The 18,878-nt window shown below is 48.3% G+C and overlaps 1 protein-coding gene across 1 annotated transcript in view; it reads right to left on the bottom strand.

Moving 5' to 3' along the window:
• The window catches only part of LOC126291728 (uncharacterized), a 200,238-nt gene extending 182,148 nt beyond the window's left edge, over positions 1 to 18,090 (bottom strand). Inside the window, exon 1 of the mRNA XM_049985397.1 lies at positions 17,898 to 18,090. The gene's annotated coding sequence lies outside the window, so the exon portion shown is untranslated. The remainder of the gene's footprint in view (positions 1 to 17,897) is intronic.
• Between the last annotated feature and the right edge of the window lie 788 nt (positions 18,091 to 18,878).

The following is an 18,878-nucleotide window of genomic DNA, read 5'->3' on the forward strand; positions in this document are numbered from 1 at the left end:
GCAGCATTTGTGCACCGCCGCCGTCAGTGTCAGCCAGTTTGCCATGGCATACGGAGCTCCATCGCAGCACTGGTAGCATGCCGCGACACCGTGGACGTGAACCGTATGTGCAGTTGACGGACTTTGAGGGAGGGCATATAGTGGGCATGCGGGAGGCCGGGTGGACGTACCGCCGAATTGCTCAACACGTGAGGCGTGAGGTCTCCACAGTACATCGATGTTGTCGCCAGTGGTCGGCGGAAGGTGCACGTGCCCGTCGACCTGGGACCGGACCGCAGCGACGCACGGATGCACGCCAAGACCGTAGGATCTTACGCAGTGCCGTAGGGGACCTTACCGCCACTTCCCAGCAAATTAGGGACACTGTTGCTCCTGGGGTATCGGCGAGGACCATTCGCAACCGTCTCCATGAAGCTGGGCTACGGTCCCGCACACCTTTAGGCCGTCTTCCGCTCACGCCCCAACATCGTGCAGCCCACCTCCAGTGGTGTCGCGACAGGCGTGAATGGAGGGACGAATGGAGACATGTCGTCTTCAGCGATGAGAGTCGCTTCTGCCTTGGTGCCAATAATGGTCGTATGCGTGTTTGGCGCCGTGCATGTGAGCGCCACAATCAGGACTGCATACGACTGAGGCACACAGGGCCAACACCCGGCATCATGGTGTGGGGAGCGATCTCCTACACTGGCCGTACACCTCTGGTGATCGTCGAGGGGACACTGTATAGTGCACGGTACATCCAAACCGTCATCGAACCCATCGTTCTACCATTCCTAGACCGGCAAGGGAACTTGCTGTTCCAACAGGACATTGCATGTCCGCATGTATCCCGTGCCACCCAACGTGCTCTAGAAGGTGTAAGTCAACTACCCTGGCCAGCAAGATCTCCGGATCTGTCCTCCATTGAGCATGTTTGGGACTGGATGAAGCGTCGTCTCACGCGGTCTGCACGTCCAGCACGAGCGCTGGTCCAACTGAGGAGCCAGGTGGAAATGGTATGGCAAGCCGTTCCACAGGACTACATCCAGCATCTCTACGATCGTCTCCATGGGAGAACAGCAGCCTGCATTGCTGCGAAAGGTGGATATACACTGTACTAGTGCCGACATTGTGCATGCTCTGTTGCCTGTGTCTATGTGCCTGTGGTTCTGTCAGTGTGATCATGTGATGTATCTGACCCCAGGAATGTGTCAATAAAGTTTCCCCTTCCTGGGACAATGAATTCACGGTGTTCTTATTTCAATTTCCAGGAGTGTATAAGCGGATCAGATACGAATGGGAAATCATTCTAGACTAAACACCAGAAGTCCAGAGAAATTTATGTATCACCAGAATAGTAGGCATTACCCTTGGCCAAAACACTGCACACACTGGAAACAGGTTAAACTTATTCAGAAGAGGCCAATGGTGGAGAAACATTCTAGCGACTATTATTTATTTTTATTTATTTATTTAACTTGGCAAGATTAGGCCCATCAGGCCATCTCTTACATCTAACCAGGCATTCTACTTATTTTACATTCATATGTTTTAGTAGGCATGTTAATCTACATCTAGTACATCTAATACAAATAATTACAAAGGCACACTTGGAAAAATACATACATGTAGAGTTTATATTCCTAGATGATAAGTACTGTTATAATTAGACCTTATGAAAGAGACAGATTTTGGATAGGAGTGCTTGCAGCACAGAGTAGGAGGGAGACTGATGGTGAAGAGAGGAGAAGAATAGAGACATGACGAAACATAACTAAGGAAATATAAAGGAAAAGAAGATTGAGTGGCTAATAGAGATAGACGAAGAGGAAGAAGAGAAAGGTGCAAGATAGGAGACACTAGCTTTGCTATTTGACAGAGGAGAGGATTGGCCCTCTACGTTAATTAAGTGGAAACATTATGAGGATGATAGTAGGAAATGCTTCAACTTCTTAAAAGCAGTAGGGGAGTGAATTTTGCTCAAAGTAAGGGGCAATTTGTTCCAGAGGCGGACAGCGCCAATTGAGAAGGAGTTTGCAAAAGTTTTTGTTTTGTGAGTGGACACAGTTAGGATACCAGATAAGAGTGACCTCGTGTTTCGATTATGATGGCATGACAGGTTTTTAATCTCTGAAGCTAGGTACTGGGGTGCTTGCTCGTCGAGGAGTCGGTGAAGTAGACATACACTCCTGGAAATGGAAAAAAGAACACATTGACACCCGTGTGTCAGACCCACCATATTTGCTCCGGACACTGCGAGAGTACTGTACAAGCAATGATCACACGCACGGCACAGCGGACACACCAGGAACCGCGGTGTTGGCCGTCGAATGGCGCTAGCTGCGCAGCATTTGTGCACCGCCGCCGTCAGTGTCAGCCAGTTTGCCGTGGCATACGGAGCTCCATCGCAGTCTTTAACACTGGTAGCATGCCGCGACAGCGTGGACGTGAACCGTATGTGCAGTTGACGGACTTTGAGCGAGGGCGTATAGTGGCCATGCGGGAGGCCGGGTGGACGTACCGCCGAATTGCTCAACACGTCGGGCGTGAGGTCTCCACAGTACATCGATGTTGTCGCCAGTGGTCGGCGGAAGGTGGACGTGCCTGTCGACCTGGGACCGGACCGCAGCGACGCATGGATGCACGCCAAGACCGTAGGATACTACGCAGTGCCGTAGGGGACCTTACCGCCACTTCCCAGCAAATTAGGGACACTGTTGCTCCTGGGGTATCGGCGAGGACCATTCGCAACCGTCTCCATGAAGCTGGGCTACGGTCCCGCACACCGTTAGGCCGTCTTCCGCTCACGCCCCAACATCCTGCAGCCCGCCTCCAGTGGTGTCGCGACAGGCGTGAATGGAGGGACGAATGGAGACGTGTCGTCTTCAGCAATGAGAGTCGCTTCTGCCTTGGTGCCAATGATGGTCGTATGCGTGTTTGGCGCCGTGCAGGTGAGCGCCACAATCAGGACTGCATACGACCGATAGAGGTACTCAGTGTACCCTCCGCACACACCGTCAGGTGGCTTGCGGAGTATGGATGTAGATGTAGATGTAGATGTAGACCGAGGCACACAGGGCCAACATCCGGCATCATGGTGTGGGGAGCGATCTCCTACACTGGCCGTACACCTCTGGTGATCGTCGAGGGGACACTGAATAGTGCACCGTATATCCAAACCGTCATCGAACCCATCGTTCTACCATTCCTAGACCGGCAAGGGAACTTGCTGTTCCAACAGGACAATGCACGTCCGTATGTATCCCATGCCACCCAACGTGCTCTAGAAGGTGTAAGTCAACTACCCTGGCCAGCAAGATCTCCGGATCTGTCCCTCATTGAGCATGTTTGAGACTGGATGAAGGGTCGTCTCACGCGGTCTGTACGTCCAGCACGAACGCTGGTCCAACTGAGGCGCCAGGTGGAAATGGCATGGCAAGCCGTTCCACAGGACTACATCCAGCATCTCTACGATCGTCTCCATGGGAGAATAGCAGCCTGCATTGCTGCGAAAGGTGGATATACACTGTACTAGTGCCGACATTGTGCATGCTCTGTTGCCTGTGTCCATGTGCCTGTGGTTCTGTCAGTGTGATCATGTCATGTATCTGACCCCAGGAATGTGTCAATAAAGTTTCCCCTTCCTGGGACAATGAATTCACGGTGTTCTTATTTCAATTTCCAGGAGTGTAGAATGTGGTAGTCACGCAATTTGTCCGGCCGCAGCCACCCTAGCTCGGAGTATGAAGCACTAACATGATCATATCGGCGAATGTTGCAGGTGTAACGCACTAGCCGTCTTTTGTTTTCACTGCTCATGCCTTGTTTAATTACATCAGAGTAGTGGAGGTTAACGAATGCTTGCACGAGCTGGCGTTTCAAACCCTGGGGAAATACGTTTCGAAACTTTTTGGGAGCATAGAGACAAGCAGACGTCTTTCGGCACACTGCGACTGTATTCTCCACCCAGTTGAGATGCTCATCCAAAATTACACCCAAGTTCTTAACTGTTTTCTGATATGGTATTGGAATACCGTCGAGCAGAATAGGGGGCAGCCGTTCGCGGAAATCTGAACTTAATAATTTCTGATGGGCTCTTAAGATTACTTGCGTCTTGTTTGCATTTAATTTAAGCCCCTGGTTTTTCGCCCGTGTCACTATTGAAGACAGATCATTATTCATCTGAGCGATTGCAGTACTCATATCTTCAGGTCTGACGCTTAGGTAGAGCTGGAGGTCGTCAGCATAGAAATGATATTTACAGGAGGAGAGAACCGACGAAATATCGCTGACATATAAAGAAAACAAGAGTGGTCCTAAGGCTGATCCATGTGGCACTACCAAGGAGACATGTGTCCAGGAATATTTTTCATTTACGCGGACAACACATTGCTATCTGTCTTTTAAGTAGCTTTCAAAAAATGGTTCAAATGGCTCTGAGCTCTATGGGACTTAAATTCTGAGGCCATCAGTCCGCTACAACTTATAACAACTTAAACCTAACTAACATAAGGACATTACACACATCCATGCCCGATGCAGGATTCGAACCTGCGACCAGAGCGGTCGCGCGGTTCCAGATTTTAGCGCTTAGGTAGCTTTCAAACCATCTCATTGCACTGCATGAGAAATTAAGCCGTTGCATTTTTCTGAGCAATATCTCAAATTTAACAGTGTCGAAAGATTTGCTGAAGTCTAGTAGCGTCAATATAAGGGCCACAAATGGGGAAGGCCACTGACATAAGTGACTTTCACAAAGAACGCTTTGTTATGGTCTGGTGGCAGGGAATGGGCATCGCAGAAATGGCGAAAACTGGTTGGCTCTTCATATTCTATTGTTGTGAACATGTATTTCTGGTTCGGCGACATTGCACACACATGGAGGTGACAAGGCGCTCGGCACCCACACCTCGTCAGAGAATGTCAAAGTCGGGAACGCTGGTTAGGGTCTGTGCTGGCCCACAGTGGCGAATTTTCGTCCAAAGCGCCAGCGAGTTCATTCCTTTGTTCGGAAGACGAACCGACATTGTTTGCTCGTTTTCAGTCGTGTGGCGACGCGCTGCACTGATACACTACTGGCCATTAAAATTGCTACAAGAAGAAATGCAGATGATAAACGAGTATTCATTGGACAAATATATTATACTAGAACTGACATGTGATTACATTTTCACGCAGTTTGGGTGCATAGATCCTAAGAAATCAGTAACCAGAACAACATAATTTTTGAAATTTTTATGCAGCGACAGCAACTGATATTGTTGATTATACAGTGATTCATGCCGTTGAGCAGTGGGACAATCTGGACCAACAGTGCCTTGATGAACTTGTGGATAGTATGCCACGGCGAATACAGGCATGCATCAACGCAAAAGGCGGTGCCACTGGGTATTAGAAGTACCGGTGTGTATAGCAGTCTGGACCACCAACTGTGAAGATCTCACTGTATGGTGGTACAACGTACAATGTGTGGTTTTCATGAGCAATAAAAAGGCCGTAAAAATGTTCATGTTGATCTCTATTCCAATTTTCTGTTCAGGTTCGGGAACTCTCGCAACCGAGGTAATGAAAAACTTTTTTTTGAACCAGGCAATTGCTAATATGTGTGGGGAATTAGGTATACATCCTTACCTCTCTCTCCCCAATTTCTCTGCCCATCTCCTCTCTCTTTTTATCACCTCCTCTCTCACTCCATCTCAGATGTCGCCCTATCTCTCTCCACCTCCTCCTCACACCTCTCTCTGTCCATCTCCTCCCTCTCCTTCTCTGTATCCATTTCCTTCCCCTTTCTGTCCGTATCCTTTTCCCACTGTCTGATCATGACCCTTGTTTATTGTTATTACTAATGAATGGTTGATTGGGGATTGCAGTCGCTTGAAATTAATGGGTGAATCAGTTAGTATCATCGGTATAAGAGCTATGAGAGACCTCTACTGCTGCTGGATGGTAGCTTTATTGAAGTATATCGTGTATTTGTAATCTATGAACGTGTAGCATTACAAAGTTTCAAATGATTCAAATTCCGTAGTAGTATTCTAACTACAAGCCGGTAAGCTATAAATACCACTATCTCGTTTTCTGTGAAAACCAACTATGGTATAAGGAAGAAAACAAAACAGCACATAGTTGTGTATGCAGTTTTTCAAAATGTTCAAATGTGTGTGAAATCTTATGGGACTTAACTGCTAAGGTCATGAGTCCTTAAGCTTACACACTACTAGACCTAAATTATCCGAATGTCAAACTCACACATCCATGCCTGAGGGAGGACTCGAACCTCCGCCGGGGGCAGCCGCACAGTCCACGACTGCAGCGCCTGAGCCCGCTCGGCTAATCCCGCGCGGCTATGCAGGTTTTGTTTAAAATTATATATAAGGAGAAAGAATGTCCGCGGATTGGAACTTTAATAGTGGGCTGGCCGGAGTGGCTGTGCGGTTCTGGGCGCTACAGTCTGGAGCCGAGCGACCGCTATGGTCTCAGGTTCGAATTCTGCCTCGGGCATGGATGTGTGTGATGTCCTTAGGTTAGTTAGGTTCAATTAGTTCTAAGTTCTGGGCGACTGATGACCTCAGAAGTTAAGCCCCATAGTGCTCAGAGCCATTTGAACCATTTTAATAGTGGCAACTATTTATTTAAAGTTCATACAAAATAGATAATTGTTTCAGAGTTTTACTGATCTTCAGAGTAGTCACCAGGATTATGTATTGCCCGTTGCTAGCGATTTGGAAGTTGTAGGATACTCTTAGCAGTGGCAGATGTGTTGACAGTTCGAGCGGCGCGGTCTATTGCCCGACGAATTTGTAGTAGTTCTGAAGCGAATGACGTGAAGTTCAGACATCGAGTTGAACTCACTAGGGCTTAACTTAGGGAAGTACAGTAGGTGGAATAGCTTTTAGCACTCCAATCAGTCAAACAAAATAGTAACAGCTTGCACTGTAAGTGCTTGAGCATTGCCCTGCGAAATGATGGTCAGATGCTTCAGAAAGTGTCATCACTTCTGTCTCTATGCTGTTCATTGGAACACAACCTACTACCAACTTAGAGACAAAAGCGATGACACTTTCTGCAGGACCTGACCATCATTTTGCAGGACAATGCTCAAGCACGTACAGTGCAAGCTGTTACTGATTTGTTTGACTGATGGGGCTGCTAAGCGATATACCACCTACTGCACTCGCCCTCGTGAGTTCAACTCGATTTCTAAACTGAAAGAAACACTTCACGGCATTCGCTTGAGAACTGCTACAAATTCGTCGGGCAATAGACCGCGCCGCTCAAACTGTCAACACAAATGGCACTGCTAAGAACATCCTTCGACTTCCAAATCGCTAGCAACGGGCAATACACAATGCTGGTGACTACTTTGAAGATCAGTAAGACTCTGAAACACGTATCTATTTTCTATGAACTTTAAATGAATAGTTGCCACTATTAAAGTGGTTCAAATGGCTCTGAGCACTACTTGGAAACACGTAACTATTTTGTACGAGCTGTAAATAAATGGTTGCCACTATTAAAGTTCCAACCCTCATATATGGGAGAAACAATTTGTTCAATGGTTTAAATGCATCGCTATGTTAATTAAAACTGAGTGCAAGCAAGAAAACGAAGACACGCGCTTTTACAGCGCAACATAGCACAGCTTTTTGTTTTTCGCAAATCTATTTTAACAGAAACTCGGAACATTTTTGTTTAAAAATATGTAGACTGTGTCTGTCTGAATATTAAAAAAATAGCACCACACATGAAATGCTTCGATTCTCTTCTGTTCTGGTTTTCCCACAGTCCATGTTCCACTACAATACAATGCTGTGCTCCAAACGTACATTTTCGGAAGTTTCTTCCTCAAATTAAAATCAATGTTTGACACTAGTAGACTTCTCTTGGCCACGAATGCCTTTCTTGCCAGCACTAGTCTGCTTTTTCTGCCCTCCTTGCTCCATCCATCGTGGGCTATTTTGCCTTCTATGTAGCAGAAACCCGTAGCTTCGTCGTCTTCTCGATCCCTGATTCTGATTCTGCTACTTGTCATTGCTTTCGTCTCTCTTCGATTTATTCTCAACCCGTGTTCTGTACTCATTACACTATTCAATCCAGTCAACAGATACTGTAATTCTTCTTCAAGTTTACTGTGGACAGGAATGTCGTCAGCGAAACTTATCATTGGTATCCTAGAGCCGTGCTAACTGCCAACTATGCGTTTTCATGAACTTCGCTATCTGTGTTTGTTTCCCACCCTTGTTGCGGTTACGTTGTGGTTCTTCTTCCCTCTATGTGTAGCAACAGTGATGTGTATCGATATTTGCGCCATGTACCGACTTCGATTTGGTGCATATAGTTTCCGGCTAGGGGTACAGCAATCAGTCAGTCCTTCAGCCGCTCCGTCGGTCGGTTGTTGCGGCCGAGGGAAGTTACCTCCGCGCCATGTAGTCAGCTGGGGCCACTAGAAAGGGCGCGCAGAGCGGCCTGAGCTAGCGAGGCGAGCGCATCGCTGCCGTAGCGCGCTACGCTAACTCGGCCGTTGAGAGCTCGTGAAGAGGTTTCTGTGCTGTGGGAGCCGCGCAGAGCAAATTGTCGTGCGTTGTTTTCACAACGCGTGCAGATTGTCGTGTTCAGCGCCTCACAGCATGGGAAAGAAGGGTGCGCAGAGGAAACCTGCCGTTACGAAGGGTCCTTCGGTTGCGCCACTCACTGAGTCTGCCGACCATGCAAGGAACTGCCGAGAAGACGAGTCGCGGCCTGTCCCCCCTTTGTACATCAAGTGTAAAGGCGGGTGGACAGCGCTGTTCGACACCATGACGAATTGCGCTCGGAACGAAGTGGTCTACGAGTCTGTCGATACAGACTCGCTGATCTGCGTTCGAGCTGCAAACGTGGCCGACCACAGGGCGAACAAGGTCGCAGTGGCCGACCACATCGTCGACGCGCCGCCGGCGCGTGAGAAGGCACCTTCCGCAGGAAGGATGAAGACGACCGAGGCACTCCTCAGGGGGCTACCTTGGTGCTGTGACGAGGCAGCGGTCCGGGAAGGGCTGCTGCGAGCCGGGTTTGGTGGTGTAACCGCAAGGTTGCACAACCGGACCAACAAGAAGAGGGCGCCGCTCTATGCCGTGACCGTGCACACAGTCGACGGCGGGAGCGACATCTTCGACTTGCGGAAGCTGCTGGGCTTTCCGGTGACGTCAGAGGCTCTCCCGACCACCATGGACTCCCAGCCCCAGTGCTTCAGGTGCCAGGGCGAAGGCCATGTGGCGAAGTATTGCCGCAACGCGGTGCGGTGCGTCAAGTGCTCAGGGGAGCATGACAGCCGCGCCTGCAACCGCGGCAGCAACGTTCTGCCGACCTGTGTCCGGTGTAGCGGCCCGCACGTCGCCAGTTGGCGCGGTTGTGCGGCTTTCGCAAGCAGCAGCCGTGCCGGGGGCGGCGAGGCGGCCGCGGCCGCACCGACGCAGCGGAAGAAGCGAAGACGACGTCGGAAACGGCGTAGGGCGCAGAACAGCCCGGCGCAGCAGAGGGACGGCGGAGCAGCAGCTCCACCTGCCAGGAGCAGGGAAGACCGCTTGGAAACGGGCGGCCAGGACGCAGCCCGCGCTCCCGAGAAGGTGCGTGACCTTGAACTCGGCACCGCTGTGAAGGAGGCCACTGCAGCCCTCAGCGCCGTCTTCGCGGCAGAGAGGGCTGCCTTCGCAGCCGCCGTGGCTGCAGAGAAAGAAGAGGCCTTAAGGCAGCTGCGAGCAGTCTTCGCCCGAGGCCCCGGCGCAGTATTACCTGCGAACACTCCTGCGACCTCGCAGAAGGACGTCCGCGCACCTGAGCCAGCGGTTGCCCCAGCAGCACCGCAGGTGAAAGGTGCTAAGAAGAAAACCGCCGCCCCAGCTGAACCGGTGGCAACGCCGGGAGCGGGTCCCGCAAGGGATCGAGAAGCCAAAAGGGCAGCCTTTATCGCCGAGTCGCGCGCGAACGGCAAAACTTCCTCGGACGCAGAACTGACGCAGCTCTTCGAACAAACGGAGCTCTTTGAAGCTACATTGCGAAAGGGCTGCGGCGTGCAGTAGAGGAGGACGCTGAACGGTAGCCTTGCTGCCGTTCTGCACCAGCCTGATGAAGCAGCACCAAGTCCCCGACGACAAGGCGCAGCAGAGGTCCTAACAGCAACGCATGCGCTGCCGCGCCGAACTCTTATGTTAGAGGGAGGAAGCCACTGCGGCCGGCCCAGCAGACTACAAGCGAGCCCAGCCGCAGCACTCGGACTGACCCAGCTAACGGACACGCAGCACATAGGTAACGATGCACGATACCTCACGCTAACCGACCTCACCTTGCATGCTCTATCGCAGCTAGCAAGCCGCTACTGCCCTTACTACCCGTCCTACTGTCGCAGAGGTTTTTTCCCTTGGCGCTGGCCTTGGCACTTTTTTCCCTCTGCCCTTACAACCGCTACCCTTCGATCGCTTTCGACCACTTCTATCTCCTGATGGACCATGTAAATGAGTAGTCTTACCCAGACGCATGGACAACATCACAGCCTGCATCCTGTGACGCCTGATTCAAAACTAACATGCTTACGGAGGTGACAGTAGAACTTTTGGTTTGGTCACCACGTTGGTGCGGGCGTGGAGGGGCCCCTTCGTGGTTCACTGACCGAGGACCTCAAAGTTGAGTTGTGGTTTCAACTACCCAAGCCACGTCCACTCATGTTGTGGGGATTCACTTCGGTGGTTTGCTGTTGGGGAGGTTTTCCTCCGAGTGTTTCTAATGCTGAAATTTAGCCGCCACGCGGTGCAATTAACTAATTTGGTCGAGTACAATTTGAATGCACCAATGGGATTTTCTGTCTTGTGGCCGTTAGTGTTCTGGCTACTTGCCCTGGGCACTGACGTAAAATTCAGGCAGTGTTATTTCGAGTGAAGTTAACTATATTACCGTGTTTCAAATTCAAGTGTACCAGCGGAATTGGTTACCTGCCCTGTCCACTAACGTTAGTTCAGGCAGCGTCCTTTCCTCACCTGTTGTCGCTGTCCAACATGGTGTGTAATTTTGACAGCTAATACATACTCCGTTGTGGATTATCACGTTTGTAACCTTTCCGGTTTGAGTCCTCATGTACTGATTGACGGGAAGCAAGTCGTTGTGACGCTCGGTCCGTGGCTGTCCCCTGGTTGGGTTCCAACGGCTCACCACCTGTCTTGCCTAAGTGAACGAGGGCAGACCGACCACCCTGGAGGCTTCTGAATGCCACCAGTGTTTAATTACCTGTTGTCAGCGACTTTGAATCCAATGCTTATGGTTATTTTTTTCCTAAAAAAATTGTTAAATTCATTTTTAAATATATGTTTCAAGGCTAAACATTACGTCTTTCTGCCTTTAAAACTTTATGGTAATATATTCTAAAATTTTAAAACTTAACTGTGGCCTTCAGCCACTGGTATTGCACCTAGCATATGTATGTTCTATCTGCTTAGCCTTAAGACTTTCCACGTAGCCGTGATACGTTTTTTGTTTATTTGAATTGCCTCTTTAATTTTATTTTAATCTTACTGATTTTTAAGATTTCTCGTTCTAAAACATTCTGGCTTTCTGCATTTAAAAGTCTATGGTAAAATATTCTAAAATTCTGATATTTAATTGTGGCTCTCAGCCATTTGTATTGCATTTTGCATATGTTTACTGGTTTCTAAAACTATTTATTGCTATCTTAATTGAATTTTTATCTTGTTGATTTCTTAAGATTTCTTGTTTGGAGGCCTTCAGCCGTGAAAGAGATGCATTCGGTAAAGGTCCGGCTATGTGCTTCTTTGGTTGTAAAGGTTATTAAATTACAATAAATGACAATTAGGGGAAACTGACCTCAACCTTTGGCCCTTGTTGTTGTTGTTGTCTTCAGTCCTGAGACTGGTTTGATGCAGCTCTCCATGCTACTCTATCCTGTGCAAGCTGCTTCATCTCCCAGTACCTACTGCAACCTACATCCTTCTGAATCTGCTTAGTGTACTCATCTCTCGGTCTCCCTCTACGATTTTTACCCTCCACGCTGCCCTCCAATGCTAAATTTGTGATCCCTTGATGCCTCAGAACATGTCCTACCAACCGATCCCTTCTTCTGCTCAAGTTGTGCCACAGACTTCTCTTCTCCCCAATCCTATTCAATACTTCCTCATTAGTTATGCGATCTACCCATCTAATCTTCAGCATTCTTCTGTAGCACCACATTTCGAAAGCTTCTATTCTCTTCTTGTCCAAACTAGTTATCGTCCATGTTTCACTTCCATACATGGCTACACTCCAAACAAATACTTTCAGAAACGACTTCCTGATACATAAATCTATATTCGATGTTAACAAATTTCTCTTCTTCAGAAACGCTTTCCTTGCCATTGCCAGTCTACATTTTATATCCTCTCTACTTCGACCATCATTTATCACAATAGAATTACCTGTTCTGCCCAGCGGGTTTAGCGGGCGTATCAATCCTTTCTTGTTGAATTTCAATTCTTCTCTTGAACCTTTCTTTTGTCATTCTTTCTTTGCAGTATAGACTGAACTGTAGGGGCAAAATACTACAGCCCTGTGTTACCGACTTTAATCTGAGCACTTCGTTGTTGGTCTTCTACACTTATTGTTCCATCTTACCTCATTTACACATTATATATTACCTCTTGGCTCTTTTACGTATTATACACACATCAAAAAAGTTTTGCATGACCTCTGTTCCGGAAGTTCCGGAACCTGTACAGCAAATTGGAATAGAGCTCAACGTAAATATCATATCCGCCCTTTTTATTGCTCATGAAAACCACACGTTCCTTGTTATAGCGCCTTAAAGCGAGACCTTCGGAGGTGGTACTCCAGATTGCTGTACACACCGGTACCTCTAATACCCAGTAGCACGTCCTCTTGCATTGATACATGCCTGTATTCGTCGTGTCATACATACTATCCACAAGTTCATCAAGGCACTGTTGGTCCAGATTGTTTCACTCCTAAGGGCGATTCGGCGAAGATCCCTCAGAGTGGTTGGTGGGTCACGTCGCCCACGAACAGCACTTTTCAATCTATCCCAGGCATGTACGATAGGGTTCATGTCTGGGGAACATTCTGGGCACTCTAGTCGATCGATGTCGTTATCCTGAAGGAAGTCATTCACAAGATGTGGACGATGGGGGCGCGCATTATCGTACATGAAACGAATGTCTCACCATATGCTGCGATATGGTTGCACTATCGGTCGGAGGATGGTGTTCACGTATCGTACAGCCGTTACGGCGCCTTCCATGGCCACCAGCAGCGTACGACGGCCCCACGTAACGCCACCCCAAAACAGCAGGGAACCTCCACCTTGCTGCACTCGCTGGAAAGCGTGTCTAAGGCGTTCAGCCTGACCGGATTGCCTCCAAACACGTCTCCAATGGTTGTCTGGTTGACGGCACATCCGACACTCATCTGTGAAGAGAACGTGATGCCAATCCTGAGCAGTTCATTGGGCATGTTGGTGGACCCATCTGTACCGCGCTGCACGGTGTCGTGGTTGCAAAGATGCACCACGCCCTGGACGTCGGGAGTGAAGTTGCGCAGCATGCAGCCTTTTAGAACAGTTTGAGTCTTAACACGACGTCCTGTGGCTGCACGAAAACCATTATTCAGCATGGTGGCGTTGCTGTCAGGGTTCCTGCGAGCCATAATCCGTAGGTAGCGGCCATCCACTGCCGTAGCAGTCCTTGGGCGGGCTGAGCGAGGCATGTCATTGACAATTCCAGTCTCACTGTACCTCCTCAATGTCCGAACAACATCGTTTTGGTTCACTCTGAGACTCCTGGTCAGTTCACTCATTGAGAGCCCTTCCTGGCACAAAATAACAATTTGGACGCGATCGAACCGCGGTATTGACCGTCTAGTCATGGTTGAACAACAGACAACACGAGCCATGTACCTCCTTCCTGGTGAATGAGTGGAACTGATCGGCTGTCGGACCTCCTCCGCCTAATAGGCGCTGCTCATGTATGGTTGTTTACATCTTTGGGCGGGTGTAGCGACATCTCTGAACAGTCGATAGGACTGTGTCTGTGATACAACATTCACAGTTAACGTCTATCTTCAGGTGTTCTGGGAACCGGGTTGATGTAAAACTTTTTTTAATCTGTGTATATTACCGTCTTTCCCTAAAGCTCGCCCCTACTTTTCTCAGAATTTCGAACATCTTGCACCACTTTAGTTTTACTAGGGCGAAAAATCCTATGAACATGCCATGATTTTTCTTCGGCAGTTCTTCCGCTATTAACCGCAACCTCAGAGCTGCCCCTCTGGTGCGTTTATCTTTCCTAAAGCCAATCCGATCATCACCTGACCGATCCTCAGTTTTATTTTCCATCCTTTTCTACATTCATGAAAATATTCTCTGTTCGAACATAACATACATCGTACAGCTTCTGTTCACAAATCTGTACGATTTAGAAAGCATCGCCCGTGGGAAACCCAGCTTGCTCTTTTCTCACATGATATCCTGCGAATTATATACGGAGCACCACATGCGGATTCCATATTCCTAGATTTTAGTACAGCATTTGACACGGTGCCACATTGCCTACTCTTAACAATGGTGTTACCATACGGAATAGGTTCCAAGATATGTTACTGGTTCGAAGAAAGAAAAAGTAGCAGAATCCAGCACATTTTCCTCTACGGCGACTGTTTATCAAAAGTGTAATTCATATGTGAAAGATTCGAAATGGCTCTGAGCACTATGGGACTTGAGGTCATCAGTCCCCCAGAACTTAGAACTACTTAAACCTAACTAACCTAAGGACAGCACACACATCCATGCCCGAGGAAGGATTCGAACCTGCGACCGCAGCGGTCGCGCGGTTACAGACTGTAGCGCCTAGAACCGCTCGGCCACCCCGGCCGGCATCTGTGAAAGAGATCACATGTAGGACACTAGTGCGTCCATTCCTGAGGACTGTTCCAGTACATGGGATCCGCACCAGGTCGGCTCTAATGAAGACACCGTAGAATTTCAGAGGTGGGCCTCTAGATTTGTTGCCGTGAAACTTCTTTATTTAAAGCAGTGTGGCTGTACTTAAACTGCCGAATGACTGAGACCCACAATATCCTAGCGCAACACAATCTGACTGCTCAAAAAAATGATAACCTCACTTCAAATAATTAATTCAAAAGAATGGCCCTGACAAAAAAGAAATTCTAACTATAACCTATACATTTCATTAAATCTGCATTACGCGAACTACTTCAACACAGCGAGCGTCAATACTGCCCGATAAATAAAAGATTCTAACTTCTATTAGGCATGTGGTTAGCAAAGGAAAGATTTTCTTGCAAACCAAATAATGTTTGTTTTTTTCCTTACTAATGTGACATTCAGTTCAGACACGAATATAAATCGTCATTGACATGCAGTACAAAGGTACATAATCATGAATAATATTCTATCTCCAACATGTACATATCGTTAGCCTGCGCTAACACTTCAGATCTCTACCCTCCATCAGTGCTAACTTCTCACATCTAACATCCATCACTGCTGGCTGTTCACCTCCAACTGCCCAACAGTACTTCCATCACTGCTGGCGACTAACTTCCAACTGCCCTACACTACTGGCGGTTAACTTCCAACAACAAGTGCTGTAACGGCCGTGTTAATTACCTCTGAGACTGGACGCGGTAAGTTGATGGTAGTCAACAATGCCTTTAAGTCGAGGAGAGGCCATTATCAACAGCTCGCTGAGTTTGAACGAGGTCGTGTAATAAGGCTACGAAGGAACTGGACGTTCCTTCTGTTACACTGCAGAAAGACTTGACAGGAAAGTAGCCACTGTGCATGATCGCCGGCAGCTGTGGTCACGAAAATGTACGTTCGCAAGAAGACCGGGTTCCGGACGGCTACATATGTGGCATTACCTGCAGGGAAGACCGTGGTGTTCAGCGTGTTGGAGGGCAGGGTGGAGACGTGTTTTGTGATGAAAGCTGGTTTTGCCTCTGTGCCAACGACGGCCGTGTTTGGTCAGAAGGAGGCAAGTTGAGGGCCAGCAACGAATCCTTCTGCGTGTCAGACACGCTCAACCTACACCTGGAATTATTTCGTACGGCAGCAGGAGCCATCTCGCGGTTATCCCACACACCACAGAGGGTGTTTTCCAACAGGATAACGCTCGTCCAGATACGGAAGTGCTCCACAGAGTATCGACATGTTGCCATGGCCTGATCGATCTACAGATCTGTCCCTACTCAAGCACATATGGGACATCATCGGACGGCAATTCCAGCGTCATCCAGAAACACCATGAACCGTCACTGCACTGACAGACCAAGTGCAACAGGCATCGACCTCCGTTCCACAAACTAACATGCGGCATCTGTACAAAACAATGCACGCACGTTTCCATGCTTGTATTCAACGTTCTGAGGCTACTACATCTACGTCTACATTTATACTCAGAAAGCCACCCAACGGTGTGTGACGGAGGGAACTTTACGTGCCACTGTCATTACCTCCCTTTCCTGTTCCAGTCGCGTATGGTTCGCGGGACGAAGGACTCGGGAAATCTTCCGTGCGCGCTCGAATCTCTCTAATTTTACATTCGGGATCTCCTCGGGAGGTATAAGTAGGGGGAAGCAATATATTCGATACCTCATCGAGAAACGCACCCTCTCGAAACCTGGACAGCAAGCTTCGCCGCGATGCAGAGCGCCTCTCTTGCAGAGTCTGCCACTTGAGTTTGCTTAACATCTCCGTAACGCTATCACGCTTACCAAATAACTCTGAGACGAAACGTGTCGCTCTTCTTTGGATCTTCTCTATCTCCTCTGTCAACCCAACCTGGTACAGCTCCCACACTGATGAGCAATACTCAAGTATAGGTCGAACGAGTGTTTTGTAAGCCACCTCCTTTGTTGATGGGTTACATTTTCTAAGGACTCTCCCAATGAATCCCAACCTGGCACCCGCCTTACCAACAGTTAACTTTATATGATCATTCCACTTCAAGTAGTTCCATAAGCATACTCCCAGATATTTTACAGAAGTAACTGCTGTCAGTATTTGTTGTGCTATCATATAACCATACAATAAAGGATCCTTCTTTCTATGTATTCGCAATACATTACATTTGTCGATGTTAAGGGTACGTTGCCACTCCCTGCACCAAGTGCCTATCCGCTGCAGATCTTCCTGCATTTCGCTACAATTTTCTAATGCTGCAACTTTTCTGTAAACTACAGAATCATCCGCGAAAAGGTGCATGTTACTTCCGACACTATCTACTAGGTCATTTATATATATTTTGAAAAGCAATGGTCCCATAACACTCCCCTGTGGCACGCCAAAGGTTACTTTCACGTCTGTAGACGTCTCTCCATGCTGTGTTCTGTTTGCTAGGAACTCTTCAATCCAGCCACACAGCTTGTCTGATATTCCATAGGCTCTTACTTTGTTTATCAGGCGATACTGTGGAACTGTATCGAACGCCTTCCGGAAGTCAAGGAAAATGGCATCTACCTGGAAACCTGTATGTAATGTTTTCTGGGTCTCATGAACAAATAAAGCGAGTTATTATGTACCAGCATTTCTCATTTGCAAAGGCTTATCTCGTGCTTCCCGTAACCTGTGATCTTGCACTCTTAATTACTTAAATATGCTACCTACACAAATGAATTCCTGCAATTTCATTACCCTACATCAATTATTTTTTGGTTTAGCATTTTTTTCGCCAGTTTATTTCTATCGCTTAACAGTCATTATCACGCTGAAAGTTTAAGGTTTCTGTGCAACGTGGTGCTAATTTCAGCGCTTTCTGCTTGACTAATTACAACAGTAGTTGTTATTACATGAAGCACATCTAGAAAGAATAGTTGTTCATGAAAGGTACGAGAAATGAAGCATTAACAATATCGCAGTTACTGCTCACCCAAGATTGTTGAGAAGAACGCAGAACCGGAAACGAAACCGGCTGTGATTGGCTACGGCAATGACGTCACTGTAGAAGCAGAATTAGACAGCGGCTGACGCAGCGAGCAGACCGGTTTGTTTTGAACCACTGCTGCTGTGACAGAGACGTCTCGCTTACGTGGGCGAGGGGGCCCGCTGTGTTAAACGACAGTCGGCACTCCACGTCAGCTGCAGCGGCGTCATGCAGTATGCATCGGCTGGAGCCGGTTTATCCCCTCTCTCTCTCTGTGTGCGTGTGGGGGGAAGGGGGGTGGCGTGGGGGAGGGGTAGCGGGGGGTCTGTGACAGGCGACGCGCTGCGAAATTCATGTCCTCGCCACCCACGCCCTCTGTCCTCGTACTAGCGTAGCCGGCGAGCCAAGGCACATCAGCTTTTTGGCACGTTCAGTACAGAACAAAAGAAGCAGCAATATGCTGGCTTAGGCGCCAAACAGTTTTACACTATTGGCCATTACAATTGCTACACCACGAAGATGACGTGCTGCAGACGCGAAATTTAACCGATAGCAAGAAGATGCTGTGATACGCAAATGATAAGCTTTTCAGAGCATTCACACAACGTTGGCGCAGGTGCGACACCTACAACGTTCTGACCTGAGGAAAGTTTTCAACCGATTTCTCATACAAAAACAGCAGCTGACCGACGTTGCCTCGTGAAACTTTGTGATGCCTCGTGTAAGGAGGAGAAATGTGTACCATCACGTTTCCCACTTTGATAAAGGTCGGATTGTAGCCTATCGCGAATGAGGTTTATCGTACCGCGACACTGCTGCTCGCGTTGATCGAGAGCCATTGACTGTTAGCAGAACATGGAATCGGTGGGTTCAGGAGGGTAATACGGAACGCCGTGCTGGATCCCAACGGCCTCGTATCACTAGCAGTTGAGATGACAGGCATCTTATCCGCATGGCTGTACCGGATCGTGCAGCCATGTCTCGATC

The sequence above is a fragment of the Schistocerca gregaria genome, chromosome 9, assembly GCF_023897955.1.
Source record: "Schistocerca gregaria isolate iqSchGreg1 chromosome 9, iqSchGreg1.2, whole genome shotgun sequence".
NCBI lineage: Eukaryota > Metazoa > Arthropoda > Insecta > Orthoptera > Acrididae > Schistocerca > Schistocerca gregaria.